The 27159-nt window shown below is 41.2% G+C and overlaps 1 protein-coding gene and 1 long non-coding RNA gene across 4 annotated transcripts in view; one reads left to right on the top strand and one right to left on the bottom strand.

Moving 5' to 3' along the window:
• The window catches only part of il1rapl2 (interleukin 1 receptor accessory protein-like 2), a 583827-nt gene that overhangs the window by 491673 nt on the left and 64995 nt on the right, over positions 1-27159 (bottom strand). The gene's annotated exons all lie outside the window — the stretch shown is intronic.
• The window catches only part of LOC115366174 (uncharacterized), a 95410-nt gene continuing 77621 nt past the window's right edge, over positions 9371-27159 (top strand). The window contains exon 1 of the long non-coding RNA XR_003928819.1: positions 9371-9519. This is a non-coding gene — a long non-coding RNA (uncharacterized LOC115366174). The remainder of the gene's footprint in view (positions 9520-27159) is intronic.

Here is a 27159-nt window from a genome sequence, read left to right as displayed (position 1 = left end):
CTTAGCATCAGTCTAATCAGTTCCACGGCATGTATGTCGGTCACAAAACTGAAAAAAAAAAGCCCAGACTTTAATTATACCTGTTGTGGAATATCAGCTGAACTGTACCACAGCTGCCCCCTTATAAAATATATACAGTAGCAACTACATCTGATGCCTTGTAGAAAGACCACTGACAAGTTAGAGGGCAACCAGCACCTGATCATTATACAGGCACACTACTGAACTTATGTGAATACTGTATATGAAAAGTTTATGTTCTAGTTAATGCATTAAAGGACCACAACGGCGATTTTGAATGTTTGATCCATTTACTGTCATTTACCACCAGTTTACACTACGAAAGACCATTTTGCAAATCATGCAGGGGTACTAACAGGGTGTGTGTCACACACCCTGAAGTAGCCAGCTTGCCTGGTGAAATGTTGGTGATTTATTAAACGCTACTGCAGTGAGTCCACAGTCATGTGTGATCACTTCTGTCTATCTTCTATGTCCCACTGTCCCACGATCAGCACCTCAAAGTATGGGGTACTAACATATATTCAAAATCCTTCTATTTTAAACTTTGAATTTTTGGTTGAAACACCCGCCTTATAAAGTTCTGTGCTTGTGGCTATCAAAGTCATCAACATTCATAAACCACAGACCTGATAATTGGCTGTGTAAAGCAAACATTTCCTGGGAACTATTTTCTCGGGCAGAGAGGCCGTTTCTTGCAACCCAATTTGAAGTCATCATAACACAACAGTGCTGCTACTTTTAGGACTACAATTGCAGTGATGGAGGTGAAGAAAGTTTGAAGTCTCTGAAAGTTCATTTTCATATTGTAGTTGAATGAATGGAAACCAGTGGCTGGAGAAAAGGGAGAAAAATTATATTGGAAATTATATAGTTCTAAAATACCACTGCTTGCTTTAGGGAAAGATTAGCAAAAGTGTATATATTTTGTAGATATTAGGCTAATGACTTGTATTATCCTTTAGGCCAGATCCATACCAGAGGTGTCACACAAGCATGTTACGAAAGCAGCAATTGTTTTTGAAGGTGCAAATGTGCACTCAAGGTGCCCAGAGTGCTAAACTCCTTTGGTGTGTCGCTACAAACTTGGTTCAGCTTTGGGAGTGCCAGCAGAGAAAAGCACGGCAGTTTCTCCTCATATTTCTGAAGCCACAGAGAAAATGGAAAAGTGTAGATAGTGTAAGAGAGCACTGAGTGATTCAGCACCACGGACAGCAACCATACCCGTCCCTTTGTCCTCCCATCAATTTGTCTGCTGCAAGTCCATGATTACTTACATGATCTTTATATTTTAATCCTAATCCTAATCCTAGCCCAATTCTTATTGTTTGTAGTAATTATCAATTAAACACATTGTGGCCAATTATCATTGGCCACAATGTGTTTAATTAGATTATATGGATATTTATTTGATGAAATGCTATGTAAATGTGTAAAAAATAATTCATAGGTACATGATTTTCTTTCAGCACAGAACCATGGCAATGACATTCAATCTTTGCCAGCACTATCTTTTTCCTTTATAATTATAATTCATTTTATCATTTCATTATAATTTTGTTCATTTGCACCCAGACAGCAGAGAAACAGATTGTGAGCAGACTATATATCAGGTTATAGAATATATGTCTCAATACAAAATAACCTTTTCTTGTTGACTTTTACTTGGTTAGCAAGCCTGACATTTGGAAAGCTATACCTGGTGAAAAAGACTCAGCAGACTCTGTACTGGTTGTTCTCTGCCTTGGCGTCTTTGCGATTGATTCAGGCTTACCCATAGTTGTCCTCTGTTTTTTTCTCAGAGTTGTTTTGTTCTTTCTCCTTGATTTTTGGAAGCCTATGAAATGATTTCTTCTCTGCCAACTTGGAATAGCCAACCACACAACAAAAGTTGACCGTGGTGTTTGCAGTGTTGACAGCAGCAAGGCGGACTAGGCCGTTGCGCTGCCAGGAGGTTCGAGAATGTTTCTGCAATGCCTGCAACACAGTTTTAGAACACAAGAGAAAAACCATGGAAACCAAGTCCGACCCACTCTGCAATGTACTGATCTATGACACGACAGGAGCAATACAGACACTTAAACTGGGCACAATACAGTACATATAGCCTTGTGCTGCATACTGTCAATGGCTGCGCCCAGAGTTGTGGTGTAAGATTGCATTATTCTTCTAATTTTGAAGCTACATGAGGGGAATTTTAAGGGAAATCGGGGTTTCAAGGGGTAACAAAGGAATAATAATCTAGCTCCTTCCTCAGAGTATCTTGGTAAATTTTCCTGTTCAGCTGTTCAAGTGTATTTTGCCACCATGAATTGGTTCTGAATGAGGCACGGATACAGGCCCTTCTTCAACGAGAACAATAGACCAGAGAGAGGGAAGGCCTGACAGATGCAATGTATCCTTAACAATAGTGGCAGTGGTTCGTTGGAAAAGAGTTGGCAGCGCTGGAAAGCACATTATGGCAGCAGGCATTGAACATTTGGAACCTTCAACTCGTGCCAAACCTAAGGGTAGTATTAGCCACATATTTTGATCAGTGTAGTTAACCAGTATGTGGTATGTTGGAGACAAAGATTATTATCCTTTCTGTTTAACTGATGATGGAGAATGGACTCATGTAGCCTGCACTGGTCTCAGAAGATGTACAACTAACAAGGTAAATGTGTGAATCTGCAACATACCTGCAATATCTCTTACTCACAGAGGGTGTGTGTAACTGGGCAATGCTACAATCATCTGTAATGAGAACATCACATAAGAATTTTCCTCACAAAGTACATAGGTGAGTATTAGATAAGCCCTCTTGGATAAACTGGAGAGCTGTAGACATCTAGAGAGAAACTTCACTTTTCCTGCGGTATTATAAAGTAGCATCCATGAGTAAAGGGCATGTGGTCTTAAGAGTCCTGCGTAGTGTGAGACATACTGGAAGAGGGTGAATTTATTCATAAAGTACCACTCAAACATAAATCCAAAGTATGGGTCTAATGGGATTTTCTAAAAGCGAGAGCAAGCTTGGCAAAGTGGTGCTATCTGTGCATCATGCTGAGCCACGGTAAAATATATTGGTAACACCACTGAATAGAGTGACTCACACAAACAAAGGTCAAAGAAAATATATCAAGGAAGATGAACCTTCACCATTTTCCATGGACTCCAGAACAGCTGACAGAGACAGGTAAAAAAAAAAAAAAAAAATTCCAAGTGCCCTCCAAAGGCCATTGTGGTGTCCATTTCATTTTTCATGTCAAGGCACTTGCATTGATACATGGTTGATAATACGGGGTTTAGAAATAGGATAAGAACTCTTAAGGCAAGGAATCAAATAGATGGTTTTCAGCTGCAGCCAGTGTATTCCAGAAAATGCATCCTACAGCTGTATGAGGAAACGACAAAAGCATGATGTGCCACTGACTCCTACACAACAGTGACAGTGCATTACAAACGAAAGGAATGAGCCATGAAGAATTATGCGATGCAGACAAGAGAATTCAAAGAGACACATGGAAAAAAACATTGGAATAATGTCGCAAGATTCGGGGAAAATGAAGGAGACACGAGCAGCTGTGGTGACAGATAATGCAAAGAACATGTTGGCAGAGGACTGAGGGCCAGCTGGCACCGCGCGTTACATTGCCCACACCTTAAAGCTGGCTTCAAAGAACGCCCTCCAGGTGGAAACTAGAGCTACTAGACAAAGTATGCAAGATGCTGGCTTGCTTATGTTTGCACTGAGTACCACTGTTGAAAATAGAAACTGACTTGTTCAAATATAAACATATTTTTAGTATGTCTTTTTCATCCAAATTAAATGGTGTTCCAGCAGGTCATGCTAGTAACATTATGATGCTAAACACTAAAAGTTTTGCTGCATAATGCTTATTACATGATTGCGTGAAATACTCAAACCTGATTAGTCAGTGAAGGCATGTTTGATACATATGACACAAATGGCACATTTTCTACACATAATAAAGCTAGCAAACAACATACTTGAGCCAACATGGATATCACTTTGAATTTATTCAGGGAATATGGAATGTTTGAATCATGTTTGGAGGCTGAAAGAAAAGAAAACTAAAAGAAGACAATAAGGAAAAAAGTAGACTGTAATGTGCAGCAGTCTGACATAGTTAAAATGTTATTAATATCCTCGCTTTGCTTGCAATATGATTTATTTATTTATTGTTTTTTTTTAAGAGACCAGCTAGTGGCAAAATGAGGCTGGTATACCAAGTAGCCTCTGTATTTGCTCTTCATGGCACTAAATCAAAAATGAATGCAGTCCTGCTAAGTTACTGACCTGCTCAAAGATATCTTACCTACACTGAGTCACCAACTGCACATCCAGGTTCAAATGCAATCACTCCAAGAAGGAGAGCTTCACATCTTTTATATATAGATTATGTATATAATCCTTTTTATCCAGGGAAAGCTGATGGAGCGCTGTGCTCTTATCCAGCAACATCCTGCATCACATTCATGCAGAGTTAAACCACAGTCTTCAACTGCTGGAAACTGAGAAACTCCACTGCAGGAGTTAGAGATTCAATGTGCTGCTCAAAGGCACCTCAACAGGAGCTGTTGTGGGAAGGGAGACCATTATGACTCATTCTCTCCACCCACATTTACCCATGCGCTCCGGATATGTGAACCTTGAGGTCGCAAGCCTGCTTCTCTCACCTCAAGGCTACCGCTGCCCCAATATGCTCCTCATGCGCATAAAAACAGTTGTCAGAGGATTTGTTTACTCTCAGATATCTGTGATGTGTAAATGTAGCACTAGCCTCCAAGGTAATCAATGGTTTCTGCTTAGCACCACTCCTACACAGACCGTTGCATCATGTGCTATTAACATTCTTTTGAGGAGCTTTGCATCACATGTGTGTGTGAGACAGCACACAGCGGGGGGCAGACACGCGGTGTCTCACATATCAGGCCGTACACATGCAAAGGTTAAATGGCTGCACCCATTTATTGACTTCAGAGCAATATGCTATGGGCCATTGTTGTGGAACAAGGAAAATGAAGAACACAAATAGTCGAGTCCTGCTGTGAACTCTTAGCTCAGTGCTATTAGCCTCAGGCTGCAAAGTGTGTGTGTGTGTGTGTGTGTGTGTGTGTGTGTGTGTATTGCATGGATGTGTTGACCCTTGCCAGAGATAGTCGGTGTGTGTACACTAATCCTATTTCCCTACAGTGGGAAATAGAGGTCTTGCAGGAGACATGGTTATTGTTGGGACAAGATAAGGATGTAATGCACACATGCAAGCACATGCACATACACACAGAAGCAGCCACTCTCTCTCTCTCTCTCTCTCTCTCTCTCTCTCTCTCTCTCTCTCTCTCTCTCTCTCTCTCTCTCACTCACACACACACACACACACACTCACCATCAGGGATGTGATTTTTCAGGTCTTTTCAATATCTCAGCTTTGGGACATAATACATTATGCATTCATTTTAAGTGGGGGTTTGGAGTGTTCTCGCATTTAATTTTTTTTTTTTTTTTTTTTTGTTCCCGATCCCTGGTGTTGGCAGTAATGAATTACTAAGAGCCCTTCATAGAATTATTACTTCACCCAGTAACAAACAGTGTGGTAAGTTACTATTTCATTTTCAGCAATATGGTTACCTTGATAGATAGATACACTATATTACCAAAAGTATTCGCTCACCTGCCTTTACTCATACTATGAACTGAAGTGCCATCCCATTCCTAACCCATAGAGTTCAATATGATGTCAGTCCACCTTTTGCAGCTATTACAGCTTCAACTCTTCTGGGAAGACTGTCCACAAGGTTGAGGAGAGTGTTTATAGGAATTTTTGACCATTCTTCCAAAAGCGCATTGGTGAGGTCACACACTGATGTTGGTCGAGAAGGCCTGGCTCTCAGTCTCCGCTCTAATTCATCCCAAAGGTGTTCTATCGGGTTCAGGTCAGGACTCTGTGCAGGCCAGTCAAGTTCATCCACACCAGACTCTGTCATCCATGTCTTTATGGACCTTGCTTTGTGCACTGGTGCACAGTCATGTTGGAAGAGGAAGGGGCCCGCTCCAAACTGTTCCCACAAGGTTGGGAGCATGGAATTGTCCAAAATGTTTTGGTATCCTGAAGCATTCAAAGTTCCTTTCACTGGAACTAAGGGGCCAAGCCCAGCTCCTGAAAAACAACCCCACACCATAATTCCTCCTCCACCAAATTTCACAGTCGGCACAATGCAGTCTGGAATGTACCGTTCTCCTGGCAACCTCCAAACCCAGACTCGTCCATCAGATTGCCAGATGGAAAAGCGTGATTCATCACTCCAGAGAACGCGTCTCCACTGCTCTAGAGGCCAGTGGCGGCGTGCTTTACACCATTGCATCCGACGCTTTGCATTGCACTTGGTGATGTGTGGCTTGGCTGCAGCTGCTCGGCCATGGAAACCCATTCCATGAAGCTCTCTGCGTACTGTACTTGGGCTAATCTGAAGGTCACATGAAGTTTGTAGCTCTGTAGCAATTGACTGTGCAGAAAGTCGGCGACCTCTTTGCACTATGCGCTTCAGCATCCGCTGACCCCTCTCCGTCACTTTACGTGGCCTACCACTTCGTGGCTGAGTTGCTGTTGTTCCCAAACGCTTCCATTTTGTTATAATAGAGCTGACAGTTGACAATGGAATATTTAGGAGCGAGGAAATTTCACGACTGGATTTGTTGCACAGGTGGCATCCTATGACAGTTCCACGCTTGAATTCACTGAGCTCCTGAGAGCGGCCCATTCTTTCACAAATGTCTTGTTTCACAGTCTGCATGCCTGAGTGCTTGATTTTATACACCTGTGGCCAGGCCAAGTGATTAGGACACCTGATTCTGATCATTTGAATGGGTGAGCGAATACTTTTGGTAATATAGTGTAGATAGATAGATAGATAGATAGATAGATAGATAGATAGAAGGCAAAGGTCAATTTAGAGGGGTAAAATAATGTAATGAGCAGTCCAATAAACTGCAGATTCACAGTATTAGTTCTGTTATTTCTAACTTTTTTTAGAGCAGGGAGTCTCACATTGCTGACTGCACCCTAAACTCATGCCAGAACACAGAAACACACACAGCCCAGTGTTCAGGCTTGGTGAGAAACAGAATACAGTAACAGGTGTTTTATATTCAGTATACCAAAACAACCCCTCCCAACCCTGCCAGTGTAGTAGGGAGAGCACTGGACAGAGAGAGAAAAGACAAATGTGTCTTTCAGTAGAAGAAATGGAGTGGACTGGTCTGTTTCAGAGCAGTTAGTGCCCCTTGACCACAGGTTCAAATAGTTACTGTGACCTTGTAACACAGACCGAGAGAGAGGTCAGAAACACTGAGCCAGAATGGGGGAAAAATACCAAAATATCTTTCTCAGGGAGAGCCCTTCACAGAATTATGCTCAGTTACACAAGTAGAGGTACGATTGAGATTTGTACCTGAGTAGAAGTAAAATTACTGATGTAAAAATCCACTTCAGTAAAAGTTAGTCCTAGAAAGAGTTACTCAATTCATTTATAAAAAACAGACAAAAAGAGACAAACAACAAGAACATTTGATCTTTTCTATCTATGAATAAAAGACAATCCCATATCCCATCTTAACAATAGACCAATGTTGCTTTGATGGTTTTTGCTAGTTTGCCAGATATAGCCAGCTGGCAAGATAGCAAGACAGCACACAGGTTAATGCAAACAAAATACTGCAGATACATGGATGACGTGTGAACAGAGGAGCCTGCTTAAGTGTGAAACAGGATCTGACAGTTACCACGGGCCGCTGGGGAGCTGTGGAGCTTGGACCAATACCTGTCTGTATACCTGTAAGTTAACATGAGGTTAACCCACAGGTTTACTAACTACATTATCGTTAAATTAGGTTTTATCTATCTATCTATATGTATATCTATACATACTGTATCTATCTATCTCTCTCTCTCTCTCTCTGTTTCTTTCTCTCTCTCTCTCTCTCTCTATATATATATATATACACTACTCACAAAAAGTTAGGGATATTCGGCTTTCGGGTGAAATTTCAGGATGAACCTAAAATGCATTATAACCTTTACAGGTGAACTTAATGTGACCTTCTGTAAACTTTTGAATGCACATGTCCAACTGTTCAGTGTTTCAGTACTTTTTGCACAAGTTGCTGTTCTCTAACAAGGAGTTTAACGGCAAAATTCACATCAGGTGTTTGATGCTCCAGCTCATCGAGGTCGTATCATTAGGGAATGGCTGCTGGAGACTGGGGTACCTCAAATGGAGTGGCCTGCACTTTCTTCAGACCTGAATCCCATAGAAAACCTATGGGATCAGCTGAGTCGCCGTGTAGAGGCTCGGAGCTCTGTACCCCAGAACCTCAATGTCCTGAGGGCCGCCCTTCAAGAAGAGTGGGATGCCATGCCTCAGCAGACAATAACTCGACTTGTGAACAGCATGAGACGTCGTGGTCAAGCTGTAATTGATACTCAAGGGCACATGACAAGTTATTGACACTGACATTTTTTTGTTGTGGTATATCCACCACTGTTGTTGGCTTTTGTTTCAAGAAATTGTTTGAGATGAGGAAATCACCAGTGTATGCTTCTACTTAAATGCCCTACTTTCATGATATAATATCACTGTAGCGTGAACATTTTACATTTTCCATAAATTTCACCCCAAAGCCAAATATCCCTAACTTTTTATGAGTAGTGTATATATATTGCCATTATGTGTGTATTTAGTCTATTTTGATAGGATAAAGGATAGGCTAAAATAAGCCTTTGGCTTCCGCCTATTCCTGTTTCAGCCTTTCATTTGTTATTTATAAAGTATGTATATTTATTTTATTTGATAGTCATTAGTCAAATTTCACTTAATGTGCTAGTATGGACTCTGTATTCCTGTTGCTATTTTTGGCCGAAATAAACTTCAAACTTCAAACCTCTTCAAACTTCAAACATACATATATATCTATGTATATATATACATACACTGCTCACAAAAAGTTAGAAAGTTAGTTAGTTAGTTAAAGTTACAAAAAGTTAGTTAAAACAGCATGAGACGTCGATGTCAAGCTGTAATTGATGCTCAAGGGCACATGACAAGTTATTGACACTGACATTTTTTGTTGTGGTATATCCACCACCATACACTACTCACTTTGTGAGTAGTGTATGTATATATCTATATCTATATCTATATCTATATACATATACATATAGATAGACAGATAGATAGATAGATAGATAAATATATATAGATATAGATATAGATGTAATACAGAGCCTCAGAGTCTGATGTCAGCCCCTTGTGTCTCAACATGGTCATATGTAGTCTGCAAGTATACATGGACTCTTCCGGTCTGGCGTGCTGTAAATCGTTTTGTCTGATTCAGGAGGGACACTGACCCGGTGACAGGCATTTGGAATAACCTTATAGAAATAGCCAATCTTCTCGCTGATCTTGCTTGCTTATGTAGGTCATATAGAGGCATCAGTATTAAACTGAAAGTGTTTCATGATGACTTAAAAACACCTGGTGGTTGTTTTTAGAAGAAGAGACAGAGAGGTCTACTGACCTCTCTGTCTCTTCCTCCACGCTGGAAATCCACGTCATCAGCATACGTAGTCACTGACGCCTACATTGTTACCACAGCAACCGATGCAGATAGGTTGGTGATGTCTGGAGACACCAATCCAATCTGATCACTTGCAAATAACAGTACAGTAGACCATCTAAAACATCTGATCTGAGAGACAAATTTTATTTGCCTGCAGCCTGAACAAGGCCTAAATTCATGTCTTGCAGTAAGGTCCTATCATATCACCACATGCTTCACCATGGAGGTCTCCTGCCTGTTTCTTGTGAATTCATTGCTGGTGCTCTGAAATTAATCTAGTTCTGGTTTTGCTTAAATGTCAGCCCGCTGCATAAACTGATCACCTCACAGTCACAGCACAGAGGATAACCAGCAAGCCTTACTTCAGCAACAGGAAACAAATGTGTTACATATAGCTCCTATATGTGTGTGTGTGTGTGTGTGTGTGTGTGTGAGAGAGTCTTTCCTGGGGTGAAAGCAGGGTGTGTGGTGGTTTATAGTGGTCACCGTTTCTCTAATGGCCTCTGAAATAAAAGGACTGGAACCCACAGCATGGGGCCACGAGCACACACACGCACGCATGCACACGCACACACACACACACACACACACACACACACACACACACACACATACACACACACAAGAAAACAGAAAGAGATCTCTGTTAAGGACTACAGCTCTGAAGTTAAACTTTAAGACTTCAGAAAGTGGGAACTGAATTTCAAGTGGCTGTCAAGGCGAGGATACATCTATAGGGAACTGTTGGCCACATACTTGACATCGGTGTTACATTACTTCTGACTGGCTGACTACAAGCTTGACACCAATGCTACATTACTTCTGATTGGCTGACTTCAGGCTGGTGTTGTATATTATTTCTGATTGGCTGACTACAGGCTATTGACTTGCAAGCGCAAAATGCCACAGTTCAGCGAACCAACCAGTATGGCGACCAGAACATAGAAACTGGGCTTCAGGTTGTACTGCAGGAACAAAGCAAACCAAAATCTATTTCACCATGTGAACAAAGAGAGACCATCACATGGATTTCTCTAGTGATCGATTCATTTCCCTGCAAGTTATTGAAAGTTGGCATAGAATGGTAAACATCCACTCACATTAGCATCGATTTGGTAGTAACTAAACAGTAAATTCACCTTTCCCTAAGCTTAGCCATTGCTTTTTCCTAAACTTAAGCATCATGACAAACTCTTTCCTAACCTTAAAAAAGACTTTTTGCTCACCTTAACCAAGAAGCTACTGAAAGCAAAGCTAGCGAAAGTGGCAAAAGCTATTTTTTGATTGGTTAAGACAGATTGACCATAGGAGTAGATAATAACAGCCTCCTGACCCACTCGAGGGGACAAAATCTAGATAGAGCAGGGGGTCTGGACGCCCCCACCCCAAAATTTAGCAGTTTTACATATATTTTTATACACTGGGACTACACATTGTTTACATTTTCAAAATAGCATTTCTTTTTTCTTTTTTTTGAGTCAGATTTATTGACAAGTGCATAATAAAGTCAATCAGCTTATTTGGCAATACTTTAATAATATTTCATTAATATGCTGAATGAATGAAAGATAAGAAAAGATAAATATTTAATATGCATCTTAACAACATGCAACATTTAAAATATTTATATTTGCAGTAGGTTACTCCAGACAACTTTACTGGACTTACTTTAAAAATAATTTAACTAGATTTGACTGAATTAAATTATACTGGAATGAATATTATTTCTATTTCATACACTTTTGACTTTTTAAATGGATTGAAAAGTGGGGGTGGGGGCGCATCTGCCTGACTTCCCTAATGAGGTGCCAGTCACTGGCAGTTTGTATGTTATCAGATGTTATTAGACATCCAAGTTTGCACAATGATTTAATGCTTAAGTCATTCTCAGCAACCAGGAGTCAAATCTGAATTCAATAAGTGCAGCATCAGTTTCTTACCTAAAACTAGGGGCATATCCTTCCTGTCCCCATAGTTTAGATCCTGAAATGCTCTCAGAAAACCTTTCCACTGCACATCTGCCCAGGTTTCAGTCATCAATTGAAATCCATCCATCAGTAGTTCTATCCAAGGGAAAGGTGGACTATCTGGTAAAGCATGCTATGCACTGATTTTGTCTGGTTTCAATATTAAAATATAAAACTGACTTGTGAGATCATACTTACCGATGTATTTAGCAGTGTATTTCTTCCTCTCCTCTATCCACAGTTTCACACTTTTCTCTAATTAAATAAATAAAGCAATCACTCTTTTCCCAGTAAGGCTGGTCAGGAGTGTTCAGCTGCCTGTGTACAAATGTGTTCACATTCAAGGGAACAACACTTAGTGAAGACGGAACATAACAAATCTCTCCATTATGAAAAAAAAAAAAAAATGTTTGGTTTACTTGCATCAAGGCAAAAATAATATTCAGGGGAGCCAAGAGGTGCAAAACTATTCTCATTAAAACCGTAGTTTTATGTTTCCTTGTAGGTATGATAATGGAGAGCAGGCCAAATGGATTATTCTCCCACCAGCGATGGTTCCAAAGCCCTTAATAAAGAGAGAGGACGTCTCCAGCTCCCAAATGGCAAACAAGGGGATGTTTTATTATGTCATTGACTCAATGCACAGATAATCATAGACCCATACAGACCACTGCATGACACACACACACACACACACACACACACACACACACACACACACACACACACACACACACACAAGCAGAAGCAAACACCTGCTCAAATAAGTGCAAACCAACATAAGTGCTCACTGCTAATTGATGTGATGATGTCATTGTTGAGAAATTGGACTCATTTTAGGACAAAACTGCAGCTTTCATTAGTATTCAGTGTGTGTGTGTGTGTGTGTGTGTGTGTGTGTGTAAATCGTTGACAGCTTTTATACTTACATGTTAAATGAGTAGGTTTTGTGTGTAAATGTGTTTCTACATTTGTGTATGTACTATGTGCACATTTGCATATGTGCTTAAAGGTTTGTGAGTATGCAATGTGTGTGTGTGTGCGCGCACACACACACACACACGCACACACATACACATACACACATACAAATAAAGACACACACACCCCTCAACAGCCATGCACTTTTGCTCGTGCATTACTGTAAGCTGCCTGTGTGGGTTTGCGTCAGAGCAGAACATCAGTCACTGAGGGTGTGTGTGTGCTGTTATGTCTGTGTGTCAGTGTAAGAGTGTGTGTGTGTGTGTGTGTGTGTGATGTTTTGTTGAATGGTGTTGTCTGTGCAGTAAATTGACGAACACCCAGAGACCCTCCCTGTCTCTTCAGGCTCTCCCAACTAATTAAAAATACTCTGCACTAGGGAATGGATTACTGCAAAGGGCACGCACACACTCATACACACACAAACACACACACACACACACACGGATGGACAAAATAGAATGAGTATTTTATTCACTTTTGGCATACAGATACACAGTAGCACACATAAACATTGTACTGAGCATTTTATTCAGTGGGTGATGCAGTGTGGATGTGTGCATGTGTGTGTGTGTGTGTGAGTGTGTGTGTGAGTGTGTGCATGCGTGTGTGTGTGTGTGTGTGTGTGTGTGTGTGTGTTTGCGTGTGTGTGCATGTGTGTGTGTGTGTGTGTGGTTGCCCCAGGCCAGAAAAATGTTGCTGGTGACATTCAAGTAAATTGCTGCTGGCGTTTGAATGAAGATTAGAATGTTAACGCAAGCACCTTTCACTCCCTGAAATACAGGATCAATCTGTTTGTGTGTGTCTGTGTCTGTGTCTGTGCGTGCGTGGATGCGTGCGTGCGTGCCTGCATGCGTGTATGTGTTAGTGATAAGAACTGAGTGAGAGAGATGGGAAAGCAAGAATGGTGTGTACCATATATTCGTGTTTATGAGAGAAATGTGCAACAGTGAGACAGTGTGCTTGAGAGGGTGAGACAGTGTGTGTGTGTGTGTGTGTTTGTGTGTGTGTGTGTGTGTGTGTGTGTGTGTGTTCCTGTCAATTGACATTCAGAAGTCTCCCTATCTCTGCCTCCCTCCATCAGCTGGCCATGTGGACCAATAAATCTCTGTTCGTATCCGGCGATCCTCGAAGTCTGATGTTTTATTGAACGTCTGCTGCACCACTGTAGGACGACATCAGAAGAAGAAGACGACGACAGAACCCCCCCGAAAAAAGTTCAGTGAGGAATAACGGGCTAACTGGGAGAGAGTATACTGCAGGCAATTTTTCCTCAAAACACCGGTCAGGATCAGATATGGTCTGCAGGATTATTTGATGGTGTGTGTCGACATGACAGGAGCACTGCTGGTTTTAATGAGCCGGGGCCGCTACTTTTATCATTTAGCTCTCGGTTCACTTCTGCTCCTGTAAAGCCTCTGTCAGGAATTAAAAAGTGTTCAATACCGTTAAAAGGCGCTGTGTGTAGCATTTTAACACCATGAAATCATTACCACAGTTATTTTGAGACATTAGTAATAGTTCTGTAAAGAAACAAGGCCATAGGTGGGAGGATGAACAGCTTCTCCTGACCACTGCACTGCAGCTTTGAGTGGCACCAGGTCAGATTTGGTGGGAAATCTGAAGTATTGCTTTATGGCACAAAGGGTTATTCTTTTAGGGCACAAAACAGGGTCTATTTTACTTTTTGATTAAAAACAGCAACACTCTGATTAAAAACACTGTAGTGGAAAAACCTTTTTTTGGCATAGTGGGTATATTTGACCTGCTAGTAGGAATACCTGCTGCCCCTGTGCAGCCACATCATCGTGACTTTTGACTTTTATAGATATTTAAAGAAATGTGAAGTCATTTTGTTCCAGAATAAAATAACCCCAGTAAAAAAATGAACGGCTGTGCAGACTTTTGTGCTTGACTGCATGTGACAGTGTGCTCCATGACATGGCCATATACAGTAGAGACAGTCATTTCAAAGACTCGCCTGCACAGGATCACCAGTTACTAGGCAACAGGATTCCTTCATGAGCGACCTCTCAACTTGAAGGTACCCAGTGGGTCGTTGTGCCTGCTTTGAGACTGGTATCAACAAGGAAAGCAGGTTTTGGCTCAGGCAAGTCAGTGGTCAATGCAGCAATCAGCACTGGGCAAGGCACTGAGGTGGTGATGTTGACACATCAAGAGTGTAACTTCACTGAATCTCCTGAAACCATGCATCCGTCCATGTGACGCTCAACCTGTGCTTTTCTGGGGTGTCAAGTCCTTGCATTGCCACCAGAATTTCTAAACATGTAAAAAGGTGGATGCACTCCAAATTAATTTTGTTTGTATTTTTCCTTTTTATTCTTTTTGGTCTGTGAGTGTAGTACAATAACATTACAGCCTGTATTGAAAGCTTTGTGTTTGGATACATGACATTCATTGCCATCCAGCAAGACAAAGTGAGATATTATAGCAACAAACACAAATAGCCCTTTACAGTAACACACATCATATTTACAGTGTAACATCAAGATATCAGATACTGTTATACTGTTATCCAATATCATTTCATAATACAGGTCCTTCTAAAAGTCATAATTGCCATGAATAAAAATAATAAATAATAATAATTGCCATATCAGTTTCGTTTCTGCTTTAATTCTGTGACAACAACAGCATGTTTGTGCCCTTGTGTTTCTATGGCCAGTTTGTGGTCACTGAGCCTGGATTTGGTCAGGATCAGTCTCTGCTTCCTGTCTCTGACAGCGTGAACATATTCAGCCATCTGATATTCTCTGTTCATGGGTAAATAATTTATTTAGTCTACTTTGGCTTTTTGTTTCATTTGTCCAGTGTTTTAAATACAAATCTTTTGATTGGTTCATAATTTAATTCTTTTTGCTTTTTTTTTTTTTGGATCAGTGCTGATGGGAGTCTGTGTGGTTAGCTTCCTCATCAGCTGATTGAGGGGTTCAGTTCTTGGGTTTGTAGTGCTTTGAACTGGAGTGTATCTGTTGGACTTTAGGTTTTAGGTGTGTCCAGAGTGTTAATACATGTTACTGAATATTTAGTAGTGTTGGAAAGCACCCCAGTTCTGCACGGCTCTGAGTATTTTTTGACAGAATTCAGTATAAAGGGCTTCTATTGGGTGCTTACGCCATGAGTTAAATTCTAATGCTGATTTCACTTTCATATAGAGCTCATGGTAAAATGACAATTTTGTCCAGACTCTAATTGTAATATTAATATTGAATAATTTAGTTTTTAATGCATACATACATTTCCTGATGCAGATTTGGTTAGACCAAGGTAAGTATAGGACCTCTAATGCCCAGTTATGGCAGAATTGTTCCAGGATGTTCAGGTCTTTTTGGGAACAAAAGAATGAGGTCATCTGCATAGAGCAGGTGTCTGTGTATCTCTGTACAAGCATGGGGCCCAGAGTTGCTGGACTAAGTTCATTTATATACAGGTTCAATAATGTAGGGCTTAAACAGCATCCTGCTTCACTCTGAGTTCTTGAGTAAAATATTCTGTAATTTGGCTGTTTATTTTCACAGCATACTGGTTGTGCATGTGCATAGATTTGATGAGGTCATACACTCTACCACCTATTTCTCTCTCTCTCTCTCTCTCTCTCTCTCTCTCTCTCTCTCTCTCTCATGTTGGGAGGCTGGGTATGTGACTGTGAGGGTGGTTGATGGAGGCACAAGTGGTGCAGATTTTGAATTGCTTTTTGTTCCTTTTTTTTTTTTTGTCTTTTCCTCTGTTTTCTTCATCTGTCCAATGTGCATGATCAGGTGATTTTAAGGAGGGGTGGTGTCCACCAAGATGCCACCTCTGACTATCTGGCAGAGGGTAGGGATGGTCCCGCTGAACAGTGGTGTTATGCTTCAAGAATGAATAAAGCAGTGGTTGTGTTTTTGAAAAAGAAGCCCCACGCTCATCATCTGAGAGGGAGTGAATAAAGCAGTGGTTGTGTTTTTGAAAAAGAAGCCCCACGCTCATCATCTGAGAGGGAGTGGTGTGTTTCTCAGGAGCATATTTGTGCAGGACTCGCCTAGACAAACACTGGAGGTGTCTTTCAGAGTATGGTGATGGCTCTTATATGGTGTACGCGAGCTCAGAATAGTTCAAATGTTTCAGGAGTGAAATTTGGGACACAAATACTTTGCATGTCCGCATAAACAGCTGGAGGCTCACTCCACTGATGTGGCAGGGAGCAGCTCAACTCGCACAGAGGGGTGGCAGGTGGTGGCTCTGCGGTCAGGAATGTGGCGGCAGATGACGGCATAGATGCAGCAACCAGTGCCACTAGTAAACTTTCTGAGAACACTGATTTGGATAGGGAGGAGCAGAGTCAGTCTGAGAAGTAACATGTTTCTCTGGATGAAGAGAACCAGAGTAGCTATCAGTCAGCAGGTAATGACCAGTCACCAGAAAATGTTGAGGAAGCAGCAGGTTCTGCAGGCAGAGATCAAACTGTGAACATGAATGAAGGGCTGGGTTTGCTCTGTAGCCAGGTATCAGGTGAAGAAGAAGAAGACGTGGAGGGTGGCTCTGAGTTGGATGCAGCATCTGTTGGGGAAATGCCTAACAGACACACAGATCTCTCTTCTTTAGAGGAAATTACAGACTTCCTAGGGGAAATGTCCGGAAAGTCTGTTAAACAGAGTGATCACTTTAGTGACACTGATAAGTTCATTAGATCTGCTAACGTACTGAAAAAAAAATTAGAAAAGGTGATTCTATGTCAATAAGCACATCACAGCTCTGAGATTTAGAAAAAAAGGGTAAAACTTTCAAAGTCTAAGAAGTATTATGATCATATATCACATCGTGTTTTCCTCTTTTTACTGGCTTCTGCTTGTTTCATCTATTCTGTTTCTCCTCTCTGATCTCTCGATGAGGAGCCTCAAAATAGGGTCCTTGAATATTAATGGAGGGAGAGATAGGCACAAAAGGGCATTAATCTCTGAGGTCTCTACTCAAAAAATGACTGATGTGTTACTTTTACAAGAGACACATACTCATCCAGCAGATAAGATAGACTGGGGATTATGGTGGGAGGGTTCATATGCCCTTTGCCATAGCACTAACCTTAGTGCAGGGGTAGCTGTCTTGTTTAGAGCAACTGCAAATGCAACTGTTTTATCTTCTGCTGAGGTAGTTGAGGGACAGAAACAGAGAGCTCTGTGTTCAGTTTTGTTAACATATATGTAGGGTTGGGTATCGTTTGGATTTTAACGATTCCGAGTCCGATTCTGATTCTCACTATCGATTCCTGTTCTAAACGATTCTCGATTCCGATTCTTTGAGATGGAGGTCAACAGGTCACAGCCTATTTATCAGGAGAATTTTTTCATTTGAAAAAGCTACACAATGTACATTTGCAGGTGTAAACACTGGTAAAACATTACATAAATCGGTCTAATTACACAATATAAAAGTGCACATATTGATGTCAAGTATTTGCCATTTTCTTAAGACATAAGATATCTCTAGTAAATTTTTTGAACAGAGCGTAAGAGCAATGTGCAACAAATACACAAAAACACTTTAACATGTGTCCATATATAGTGATGTTTTCAAATGAAATGAGCACTTTGCCAAAAACAAATCTGTCAGCAGTTAAATCTGAACTGTTACTGTGTAGATAACAAGTAGCTACCAGGGGTCCGTTTCATGAAGCAGGTTCAACAAACTCCAAGTCTTACCCTGAACTCTGAGTGGATCTACTCTGAGACAGGAAACTCTGAGTTTTGGGTTCCAGAACAGCTGATTTGAGTCAGTTTGATCAACTCGGAGTAGTTTCACCTGGAGGTAAGCGCGTGACCCACAGCTGTAAAAAGACAGCGTCAATGTAGCCCTGATTTGACGAGTCACCATGGCAACGGGGATGCGTTCGGGCTGCGTTTTTCACCCAGTTGAATTGGAAATCTTAATGCATTCATACAGGTAGTTTGAACATGTTCAAAATAATAATAATAATAAAAAATGCAACACCGCTGCAGCGGCAAAGGAGAGGGAGACGGCCTGGGAGAGAACATTCCTGCTCGGGTCAATACGTAAGTTTAAATGGAGTCCGTTGCAATCACAATAATATTACAGGGGGAAAACTGCTTGAATGGTAGCCTATTAATTTATTTCATTTAGGTACAATCCCGCGGGGGAGAAACGCACTTGGCAGCAGCTTAAGATGAAATATAAAAACATTGTTCAAACAGGTAAAACATCTATGGGCGTCTTGTAACCATCTCCCGACGAATATTTAATTCTCTGCGCAGTAACACTGCACCTTCATCCACAGGATCGTTGTCGAAAGGACATGTTCGTGAAAAAAGTCGCCACGCCAAGTCTACTTCTGAAAGGGGATGCAGCCTTTTCACCACATAATAAGACAAGAATAAGACAACCATAATTTCCATGTACCTGATTCTGTTTGCAACGAGGAGTTGCTGGCTGATGATGAAGGTTGACTGTCCGAAGTGGAGGAAGCAATGGGAGCAGGAGAGCGACGCAACGAGTTAAACACAGTATACTCGATTAGTGTTACACCATGCAGGCGAAGGTGTTTTGTCATGTTTGTCGTGCATCCTCCATTGGCAGAAATTGTTTTTTCGCAGATGTTGCACTGTGTTACTCCGTCCTCTTTCAAATTAAAATGAAGCCAGACTTTCGGGTGTTTTTTGCGGTCCATGTTCGGACAAGTGATGTTCTTGCTAGCGGAGGTGCGGAGGACGCCGAGCGGAGTAATACACACCCCGAAAACAAACTAGTGCGGGCACTCGGAACCGAAAAAAGAATCGAAATTCAAAAATCTCCTTAACGGTTCCAGAACCGGACGTTAGGAACCGGTTCCAAATAGGAACCGGTTCTCGGTACCCAACCCTACATATATGCCCCAAATCAAAGAACAGAGAGAGTAGCTTTTTTCACCATAATGAGTTAGCATCAGGATCAAATTATCACTGTTTGGGATTTCAATTTTACTTTAGATTTTACTGTAGACAAGACAGGTGGTGAGCCAGTGTCATCACACACCTGAATTTGGTAGACACATGGAGGGTTAAAAATCCACAATATAGACAATATTCATGGGTGAAGACTCCAGACTGTGCAAAGGTTGCTGTACAATTGTGGCACAAGCTGGTTTGACACAGCCTGATTGCTCCTGAGGAGTTCTGAGTGTTTAGGCTATGATAAACAGCTTTGTTTCAGCTCTGTACTGCAGGCATGGCAGATGTTTAAGATTGTAAGTGCTGTAAATGAGACTCTGGGCATGTGGTTGTTTGAGGAGCCTTCATCTTTTAAAATCTTCATAGGGACTCAAACACTGCAGTCTGTCAGCCTTCAAGCCAGCCTCAGAGGGGCTGACTGTACCAAGCTGGGTCATCTGATGAAGGCGATGATAACATCTGTAAATACCCTGAGAGAGAGAAGTAACATCACCTCTATCAGACTGATCAATAGAGTGGTGAAGGAGGTTTGTGCTGCCCTGCCACAGTCCCTGAGAGCATTTGCAGGAAACCATACATTGTGTGATCAATGGAGTGAGGAGTGTGAGTCCAGTTTCCTATCTCTGTCCAGTGCCCCAGCTCTGATGGAGCAGCAGGAAGGAGATGGTCACTTGCTGTCCCATCGCCTGGACACGTTTCAGGCTATGTGGAAAACAGCAGTCGACCAAGTGTGCATGAAAGTTCTGAACGTGCTTCATGCCTGTCTAGCCGGCAGGAAGGAGTCAAGGTGGACTGAGTTTTTGGTCCATACGTTTCCCCCGAAAGGCAGTTGGCAGTCCCTGTACAAACTGCCTGCTCAAAAAATGGACAGCTGACCCCCAGTCAGGGGCGCCGCCAGGAATTTTGGGCCCCATGAAAAAAAAAATATATATGTATTTACTAGTTGATGGTTTAATCATTTTATATTAGTTTTTACCTATTTTTTGGGGCCCCGGTCAGGCAAGGGCCCCTTAGAATTGTCCTAACTTTTCCCCCATATACGGCGCCCCTGCCCCCAGTGGTGGATTGTATACGGGGCAGTAGCTACAGTATGAACAGACACAGAGCGCAGCCTGCTCCTGGGCGGAGGAGTGTTTTTTCACGTGTCTTAGCCTGTCAGCAGCATTTGAGCTTTTAAAAAGGTGGTTTCAAGGTCTCTAGGAGAATTTCTATTTTGGGTTGTTTATTTTTGGTCCAAAATACTTTTCTGAGAAGAAGGCTGTGTGCACATTGGTGAACTTTTTATCTGGTTCTGCCAAGCTGGCCATATAGCTGACACGTAGGAACTGGGCTCAGAGTGTCAGCAGTGTGGAGCTGGTGCTGGTCCTGGAGGGACTGCTGAAGGTTTGACTGAGTGTGGAACATGCTTATTATGAGATGATGGACAATATGCAGGCCCTCAGTCAAATAATGATAATCAGTCAAACTGAAAACAGTGAAAACAGAAAACAGTGAAAAGCTGGGAGCGAGCGATTCAGAAAAAAAGGCTTGTCTTTAGCAGGGAAGACCTCGGGCAAAAGCAATCTTCACATGATAGTGCTAAAAGCAAGTGTGTGGGTAGAATTGCAAAATTGTGCATTGGAATGTTGGACTAAACTGACATTAAAAACAAACACACACAAATGCCCCCAAAGAAGACCTGAATGCCCCCTTTTCAAAAATATTACTTCAAGCAACCCCTGATTCCTTGCAACGCCCCCTAGGGGGGCGGTACCGCCCCGCTGAAAAGCACTACTCTATGCAAATAAGCAGGTACATCATTTCCATTTGGAAGGACCGAATACATTTTTTAAAGTCAAGGCAATAAGCATTAAATAAAATAAGACATCCTTGCTCACTTGAGCCTCATTTTAATGTGCCATCAATGACGCATTTCATATCTGTAAGCCAAATTATGTTGTTGTTATGTTATGTACAAAAAATTGAAGTGCTCTTAAAGAAATACATCAAATCATCCAATATCTACTTTTTTCTTTTGTTTCCATTCCACTTTGTTGTGAAGCTCAACAGGATTTCAAAAAAGTGCTGTGTTAACGTTCTAATGATGATGATGATGATGATGTGTCTGAAAGCCTTCACACCCCTTACCTGATATGCTGCATTTAAGAAATAGTCTCTTGTGGATGAATAGTTTCACATTATTACAATGGCATGGATGCAGCAAATAGATGCAGAAAATAATCTGATGAGTGAATTAGGAGCATTAGGTTCTCATTTTTTGCCTTCTTCCATTCTGTGCTCAAACTACACGCTGAAACTCTTTCTTAAAACTCATTCTGTAGGAAAATGCAAATGTCTTATTCACTAAACAGCTGCTTTATAGCCTACCTGCAGCTCAGAGGCTTGCAATGGTTGCATTTGGTCCATCAGTACTGACAGTTCAGCTGCGCTCAGCAGAATCAGCAGGATATTTTTTTCTATTGGAAAACTGACCGACCGGGCCGGTGCCGGGTGTTGGGTTGCACCAGTGCATACACACAGGACGTCATTATTGTGACGATTATTGTGTGGGAGGGTTCCCCCCCGCAATTCCTGACCTGATATGCATTTGATGACATCAAGGATGCTCTTGAGGGTGCTACTATGTCTCAAGGCAAAGTTTCTGATGTTATTAATATGCATTTCATCTGTGTTTTATTAATGGCAGAGTATAGTCCATGTGGTGATATATTCAAGTACAGTAAGAAATTTGAGTTCCTGTAAAAAATGATTCTGTGTTTGTTATTTTTCTGGGTCTCAGATATAAAGGGTGTTCATCCTTGTAGCAGGATATTGAGGTATATGTTCGTATATATTAAGTTGTCTTGGGGAAGCCAAGGAGGAGGGTCACAGCAGATGCCAGTCAATATGTCAATAGATTTTTCCTCCTATTTTTCTTGTTTTGCACATTCCCTGCTCGCACTTGTAAATAAATGTCCACCTGTGGACAATGTGATCCTTTTGAGTCTGCCCCTCACTTAACAATTGACCCTTGACAATTTTCTTTCAGTGCTATATAAACAAAGTTGCTTTGCTTTGCTTTGCCTTGGCTTTGTTTAAAGACTGCAAAGGGTATAAAGAAAAAAAGACAACCAAAATTGCTGTGAAATAGATATACCATTTTACATGTTTGGACAGATCAATTGGATTCGCATCCACTTTGCTTCTTATTCAGAAGTTTTTCTTGCAGCAGGGACACTCGTCTCACCAAAACTTCCAAAGCTGGCTGAATTTCTGGGGACAGAGCATCACTTCTTGACTGACAGGATATTATTTAGCCAGTGTCATAAACTATCAGCCCTCTAAGTCAGGAGATAGATATGCCTACAGATATCGATTTACAGGTATTTTACTTGCTCCTTGCTCACCAAAACTACAAAATCAAATTCTCACCGCATGCAAGTGTTACATCATGCCATACCTAAGACCTTTAATTTAAACCTTTAGATGGGTCCAAGGGTGACGGGCCCCGCTGGGCCTTGACACCCCGTCTCTGGGCTCTCCTGCTGCTCCCAGTGCCCCTGCAGTTCAGCCTGAGACTACAGATGGGGCAGCTATGGTACACGGACAAGCAGAGAGAAGCTTAAATCTCTCCGCTTTCCCCCTGCAGTGGACTAACCAGCGGCAGGAGCCCAAGGCAGAGAACGGCGAGCCAGCGGGCGGCAAGCAGCAAGCAGTCTGACTTCTGCAGCTGTATACAACCACGCCGAAGCTTCACACGCACCGTGTGACAAAAAGCCACACTTTGTGAACCTGCTTACTGTGAACTCGCCCAAGGGGGGGCAACCAATCGTTTGACACCATTCAGCCTGTGTCCTCAGTGAAATGAGGTCAGCTCTCTAACCTGAACGCTCACACATTGTCTCTCTCTCTCACTCTTGCTCCGTCTCTCCTACACACACTTATATACACACAAACAGTGCTGGAGGCCAGTGTATCAGTCAGAGCAGAATTTACTGTCTCCCTCAGCCTGTTCAAAAACAAAGTACATCCAAGAATCACCTTAATCCCACAGGGAAAGAGTGTCAGAGATGTTGTGTTTAAACAGTTGGTGATTTAAAATGATCGATGGTTGGCCTGTAGCTCATTTTCTCTTGTGTTTTCCAAAGACACTGCAGTTAATAAGAGGTGTCAGATCTACAAACTCTAAGTGAGAGTATTTGTGTGCATGCATTAAAACAAAAGACACTGCGCATATTTATAGGCAAATGCAGGAGAGGGTCTGTACATCTGCTGTCAGGACCGTCCCTCCCTTTACGTAGATCACGTGCTGTGCATAGGGCCTCATGTTACGCTGGGGGCCCCGAAGCTATCGCTTGTAGAGGCCCGCACACGCCAAGTCAGTTCAGCTGAGGTCTGTCATCTACCGCACGCATCGCTGTAATGACTGACAATCAACATCTAACCAATCACTGCTTAGAGCCAGGCACCAGTGCAGGTGAGGAGATGGCAATGAAGAGACTATTTGAATCAGAATCAATTTATTTACCGTATTTCCCCAATTAATCGCGTTTAATACGCAAAATCAACTTGGACCCCAGGCGTTTAAAAGAACCAGGCGGCTATTCGCTGCAGGCCTTTATTTATTTTTGCACAGACCTGCACCAGGCCATTATTGTGATGACAGTTACTGTCAAACATATTTACAGTCGGTCGATTTAAGATTACGGTACACCCTTTTTTCTAATGTTAGCTAGCTCTCTTATTTTGACAGAAAATGGAAGTGCCGCACAGTTATTGTGCGGCTAACTGCCCCGGCGGTTATTCAGGTGGGCGTTTAATACGCAAAATGGGTGCAGACCCCAGGCGTTTATAAGAACCAGGCGGCTATTTGCGGCCGGGCGATTAATTGGTGAAATACGGTATGCTGTATGTTTATTTATGTTTGTTAATTGATAACCTATTTTGTGACAGAGATCTATTTTAGATTTATTGATTCATTTCTGGTTAAAGTTACTTTTGCTGAAAGAAACAAGGGCATGGCTGCTTTTTTTTTTTTTTTCTATTTCAGATTGAAGTTTTTGAATTGTTGAATTTTTGTTATTATTAATTGATGACCTAGTTTGTTTGTTTTTAATTTCAGATGCTCTTTGTTCTCATTAATAGACTATTAGGTTAAAGGGCATTTTGTTATGTACTGATTTTGTACCTGTTGTACACTGTGTGGGTGGGCAGGAGCGTGCACCAGAGGGGCCTCATAACAAAATTCACTTAGTGCCCCAATTTGGCCAGGGGCAAGTACAAGCTGTGTACTTTCATTTTTCTACCATTTCTGGCCAGGTTTGCATGGTTGAGCTTTGATCAGTTCCACAGAACTTTGTTTTAATTTCTAGTGCAGATCCAAAAGTTTCCAAAGATACCTAATATGTGCTGCTGAATCACCAAGAAATGTGTATAAAATGACATCTAGACATTTTCTATTTGACATGATGCTGCAGTTGTAAAACAATGCTGGCATGGGTTTGAATGTTTTACTCATATAAGTGTGATGTAGCTTCAGTAAACCAGAACATGTATGTGATATTGTCATCTAATGTGGAAAAAAATGTTTTATCTAACTTTGAAACTATTGAAAGGGAAAGTCAGAGTTCAAGGGGTTATGTTGAGGGATGATGTGCTGTAAATCTGTATTAAACTGTATTGAATATATTACAAAGTCTGACTTATAATTTTTCCATTCCTTCTAAAGCTTGAACTGAGTGTACAAGCCACAAGAAGGCATTTGAAGCCATTGCAGTCAAACTGATTGACCAAATAAATCTGGCTGAAAGATACAGTACGATCCTGTATTGACTTGACCTGTCAAATCCACTTGAGTCACAACAGGGGACGATGGGTGAAAAAGAAGGATGTTTGAAGTCTAGAGGTGATTCAGATAGGTTTTGCAAAGAAATTGCAACTTATTCCTAAAAAAAAAAAAAAAAAATCAATTAGTCTTTTCTGAGTCTGAATGCATACAATTTGTTAAGACCGTGCTCAAAAGCAAACTTAAAAGCCAGAACTGTCGTCTCATGGAATAACCACGTAATGACTTCCTGATAATTGCCCCTCTTCAATTTTCATACTGCAGCTTTTTTTCATGTAGTTATGATTTTAGTCTCTTCTTCTTCTTCTTCTTCTTCTTCTGCAATAACCAACATAACCATTTACTTGTTGCTGCACGCTAACTGTTTTGAACAGAGCCTGACGTCACACGCAATCATTTCTGATGTTATGTATGCAACATTAATTTCTCCATTCATCCCACGGCTTTCATTCTGCAGCAGAAGCTGTAATTCCATCGTGTTCAAATGTAGTCAGACGTTGTAGCTGTGCACTGGCAGAAAATGCACAGGAAGCTGCGCTCACTCATGGGCTCACTCATACATATTCTTTATTCAATAATAAAGGATGCATTTTTCATTGAGATAATAATTAACCATTTCACTCGCCCAGTGGCTCTTCCTTTCATTCATCCAGTGGCTGGTTCACCATTTCACTTTGTCACTACTGTTTATTTGTGTATTTTGTCAAGAATATTGACTGACCACACCGTGCAGTTTGGGAGAACAAAAGGCGAATCAGAAGTGACTTGATTTTGCTGAATGTTACTGCCAAAGAGCAATTTGCACCTGCTGTTCTGCAGAACATTAAACATTAATGGTCGACCCAGAAGGTAAAATTAATCTAGAGGCAAGTAAAAATGCACCAAATGAATATTTTGTCTGTATCCCACTGAGTCCTTGTATTTTTTTTATTTCCTTGTTTTTTTTCTTTCTTACTTTTTTTTTTTTTTTTTTTTTAACTCTAACTGACAGCTGTTCACCGACTGCAGAAGGTGTTTCATGATCCAGGGACCAAATTGTTCAAAGCGCTGCATTATGCATAATCCTCAATTGGAGAGTGAGCCGGTTTATTTCCAGTCATTAAAGGCTGATTTTTCAGAGGCACAAAGTTTATACGGATGATGAGTGAGAGATGTTGCTGGAAATGTCCGCATGTTTTATCCTTTCTAGTTTGGGGAAGAAAAAACACATTTCAGTACAATTAATCGGCAAGCATCTGTCTTCATCCTTTAGGATTACAAAATTATCACGTCTTGTCATGTTATAATGTGTTGACAGTGGACACAGCCCAATATGTTTGCAAGCATAGCTAACTGCAAAGAGAAGAAGATTTTTTTTTTAAATGGTCTAAAAAATATAAGGCATGGTTGGGAAAATACGTGCAAAGACAAAATGTTTACCCTGTCAATTCATTTCACTGTGTATGTACATACATGTGTCTGTGCTTTGCCTGCCATGTTGAACAATAAACTGGATAATCTTTTGTAGTCAATTTTGTGCCAAATAGAACAAACCTAACCACAAACCACAAAAGGCAAAAAACAACTATGGATCAGCTTCCATCTGTTTGTTCTTTCATCTGTCCTGGGAGTAAAAAAAAAAAAAAAAAAGTAATGAGATTTTTTTTTTTTTATTTTTTTTTTTTATAAAAACCCAAAGAAAATAAGAATGTTTTGCCTTTAGGCATTCATTGGTAATAGGTGTACTTCTTTACATGGAAAACTGGGATAGTGAAATAGTGAAACATATTGGAAAAAGCCATTTTGGGTTTCATTGTGATTTAGCAC

This window comes from Myripristis murdjan, chromosome 10 (genome assembly GCF_902150065.1).
Source record: "Myripristis murdjan chromosome 10, fMyrMur1.1, whole genome shotgun sequence".
Taxonomy (NCBI): domain Eukaryota; kingdom Metazoa; phylum Chordata; class Actinopteri; order Holocentriformes; family Holocentridae; genus Myripristis; species Myripristis murdjan.
The sequence above is the reverse complement of the archived record's forward strand: the minus strand, read 5'-3'. Positions and strand labels throughout refer to the sequence as shown.